The sequence below is a fragment of the Scyliorhinus canicula genome, chromosome 8, assembly GCF_902713615.1.
Source record: "Scyliorhinus canicula chromosome 8, sScyCan1.1, whole genome shotgun sequence".
Classification (NCBI taxonomy): Eukaryota; Metazoa; Chordata; class Chondrichthyes; order Carcharhiniformes; family Scyliorhinidae; genus Scyliorhinus; species Scyliorhinus canicula.
The window spans coordinates 30,783,332-30,787,243 of record NC_052153.1 but is presented as its reverse complement, the minus strand read 5'-3'; the positions used below and the strand labels follow the sequence as shown (position 1 = coordinate 30,787,243).

At 47.1% G+C, this 3,912-nt stretch overlaps 1 pseudogene; it reads left to right on the top strand.

The window, feature by feature from the left end:
• The first annotated feature begins 2,760 nt into the window (after positions 1–2,760).
• LOC119969886 lies at positions 2,761–3,237 on the top strand (annotated as a pseudogene).
• The last annotated feature ends 675 nt before the right edge of the window (positions 3,238–3,912 follow it).

Here is a 3,912-nt window from a genome sequence, read left to right as displayed (position 1 = left end):
TAATTGGGGAGAATGCTGGGAGGTGGAGTTGAAATGCCCATCAGCCATGATTGAATGGCGGAGTGGACTCGATGGGCCGAATGGCCTTACTTCCACTCCTATGTCTTATGGTCTTATGGTATTACCAAGAAAACACTGCCTGAAAGGATGTTAGGAGCAGATTCAATAGTAAATTTCAAAAGGGAATTAGATTCAAAAGCTCCTTATGCCTGGCCTTTTCACGCAGGGAGCTTGTACCTCACATTTAAATTGGCTCGCCTCCTGAAATTACATGAGGCCAGTGTGCCATGCAAATTATCAGCACCTCACTCACCCATCCAATTTTCCAAGTCTGTGCTGGGACTGGGAACCAAAATTCACTTAAACATCTTACAATGAATCCCAATGCTCCATTAGCCTTTTTTTCACATGCAAGCTGACTTTCAATTACTCACATACCTGGAGCCCGACATGCCTTTTTAATCTATTCCCTTCTACCTCATTTTGCTTTGACATTTAGACCAGAGAACTGTGCCATTGGCTGAGGGCTTGGAGCAGGCCACACCCTTGTTGGGGCTATGGCATGCAGCAAAGGGAGACTTGGAGAGAAAAAAGAAAAAGCAAATAAAGTGTGCATTACTTCTGAAAAAAAGAGGACACTCTGAAATGCAAAGTGTGCTTCAGAATCTGCTGGCACAAATTCTGTTTTTTTAGTGGAGAACTGGCAGTGCTCCCAGATCATGTAAGTCTTTTCCTGTGGACAAGGCAGATTTTTCCTTTACTTTTCCTGTTAAGTCACTGATCATTTTCCTGTGTGTTTTCCTTGATACACTCAGAAGAGAAAATACACAAAGACATGCATGGAAATAATAAAATTACAACTATAATTTGCTAACTAGGAGAGAAAGTTTGCCGTTAAGTGTGTCCAAAGACTTGCGGCCAGAGTATAGCTTGAATGTTATATGAAACACGCAGCACCACTCAAGATTTTGAAAAACTAAGAAACCATTTTAGACTTGGACAGAAAATAACAGTCCTTAAAACCGTGTTGTTTTGAAGATTTTGGTAGTTCCTTTCTCAAAATTTGCAGACGACCACAAATTGAGGGTGCTGTTATAAAGGAGGAGGGCAATAAAACAAAGACATTCGTAAACTTGGAGCATGCAAGTATTTGATAAATGAGCTCCATTATAAATACATATGAGACGTATATTTTGGTGGGAAGAATACATACTCTATGGAAAATAAGTGTCTTGGTGCAGTGGAGGGTTAGAAGGGTATAGGCCTAGATAGCTAAAAGAATGGCGCATAAGGCCACAAAAAAGTGGTTCATCACTGGACGGTTAAAACTGAAAAGCAGAGTAGTCATGTTAAAACTTGTATAAAGCTTTGGTTTGACAGCATTTGGAGTATTGTTCAGAATTATGGTCTCCGCATTAAAAAGAGATATGACGACACTGGAGATAGAGCAAAACAGCATTAATAAGGTTGATGCCAGGACTGACTGGTTATATTCATCAGGGAAGCTGTAAAAGCTTGAGATCTTTGGAACATACAAGACCAAGGGATGGCCTGAACAGTGGTTAGCACTGCTACATCAGAGCGCCAGAGACCGGGGTTCGATCCCGGCGTTGGGTGACTGTGTGGTGCTTACACATTCTCCCCGTGTCTGTGTGGCTTTCTTCCGCATGCTCCGGTTTCCTGCCACAGTCCAAAGACAGGCCATGCTACATTGCCCCTTAGTGTGCAAAGATGTGCAGAGCAGGTTACAGGGTTGCAGGAATAGGGAGGGGAGGACAGTGCACCCCGACCTGGGGAGAGTGCTCTCTCGGACGGTCAGTGCAGACCCGATGGCTAAATGACTTCCTTCTACACTGTAGGGATTCTATGATTCTATTAAATGATTATGAAAGGATTTGATTGGGCTGGTGTAGAAAAGATGCTGGGCGCGATTCTCCGCAAATGCGGACAGTCGTAAAGGCTGCCGTGAAACTGGCCGTGTTTCACGGCAGCCTCCGCGCCCCCTCCCGGGACCCGATTCTCCCCCCCGGGCGGGGCTAGCAGCGCGGCCCCACGAAGCACGGCATCGCGGGCTTAGCGACCATCGCTAAGCCCGCGCCCCAAGCGTCACGGCGGCTGACGCGCATGATGACATCAGCCGCGCATGCGCGAATTGGACGGCTCCAACCCGTGCATCACGCATATGCGTCAAACCCGCGCATGCGCGGGCCGTCATGCCCCTCAGCCGCCCCGCGGACTGATCCTGCGGGGCGGCGGAGGAACAAAGAGTGCGCGGGTATCGGACCCGCATCCAGCGATCGGTGCCCACCAATCCCGGGCCCATGCCACCCGGCCGTGCCAATCGGTGCCATGGTTGTCCATAACGGCACTTTGCGGCCGTTTTCACGAACGCTGAGAGCAGGTGTGTTTGCGTTCGTGAAAACGGCCGTAAAGGCCTGGGAACTTGGCCCATCGGCGTAAAAAACGGCGAGCAGCGATTCGTGTTGCGGGGCGGCCGTGGGGGGGGGGGGGGGGGGGGGGGAGAATAGCGGGAGGTCGGGAAAAATGTCGGGAAGGCCCCCCCGCTATTCTCCGACCCGTCGTGGGCAGCGGAGAATCGCGCCCGCTGTCCTTCATGGAGAGACCAGAAATAGGGGATAGAATTCACAATGTGTCCAATAAGGAGCTCAGAAGAAACTTCTCTTATCCACATAGTGGTTAAAATATTGTGCTGATGACCCACAGCCACAATGGAACGGAATCCAGACCGGAAATTAAATTTTGATCCTGGGCCTGGATGGAGTAGCCAAGAACACAATACTCTACAAACTGCAAGTGGTTGAAGTTGTCACCACCATTGGCTTCAATTTTAAACCAGTGACCTACAAGAACCTTAAGTTTCAAGTGTGGGATTTAGCTGGAGAGACCAGAATATGGCCTTACTGCCATTGTTATTACTCCAACACTGATGCAGTCATCTATGTAGTGGACAGTTGTGACAGACAGGATGGGAACCTCAAAGACAGAATTTGTTGCCGTGTTGTAGGAGGAGGAGCTGAAGAAGGCCGCTCTAGTTGTTTTCGCAAATAGGCAGGATATGGAGGAGGCAATGACTCCCACGGAGGTGGCCAATGCACTCGGCTGGCCAGCTCTGACGGATCGGAAGTGGCAGATATTCAAGATGTCTAAAACCAAGGTGTTGGATTGGACGAGACCATGGATTGGTTGGTTGAAGCCTTGAAGTGTAGACAGTGAAAACAGTTGGTTATTTTTTTTAATCTACTGCAAAAGACTATGATGGAATGGCCACAGCTAAGATTCCCATCACTTCAGAGGTTTTTATAATATATACTGTACAAGAGCTACTTATTCCACTGTGTTCTCAATTTACGCCTGCTTTGCTTGTTTGTGTTTGGGGTGGCAGTTGTCTCTTCATAGAAAGGGCTGTGGGTTATTGTACCAGGAAAAGGAAGTTGTCTTTCAGTTGTTTCATTAACTTGTGATGATATAAACACAAATAACACATTCCTCTCTTCAGAAAAAATGTGGTGCTCACTAACATAGGGAATAGCTGACGGAACTAGCATGGATACATTTAGGGTCAGCGAGATAAACATACGATTGAGGCAGGAAATCTTTCCAACTGGGATTCCAATTTGTGGTTTCAAAATTGCTGTGACCCCTCCGTGGGAAGTGTGAGGGAAGTCAGGGTGGGAGCAGAATTTTTAATCTTCATATATTTTTAAAACCAGACCCTTTTTAGTTGCTTTTCTGGAACAAGAATCAGGAATCAAACATTGGCCATTAAAGGGGTCTCGCTGCGCATAACATGCAGTCATGACCTTCAGTTTGGGAATCCCTGGAATTGATTGAGTTAGATGACAAAATATTGGGCGGAAGCTTGCATGGATGTATTGGGTCAAATGTCGTGTC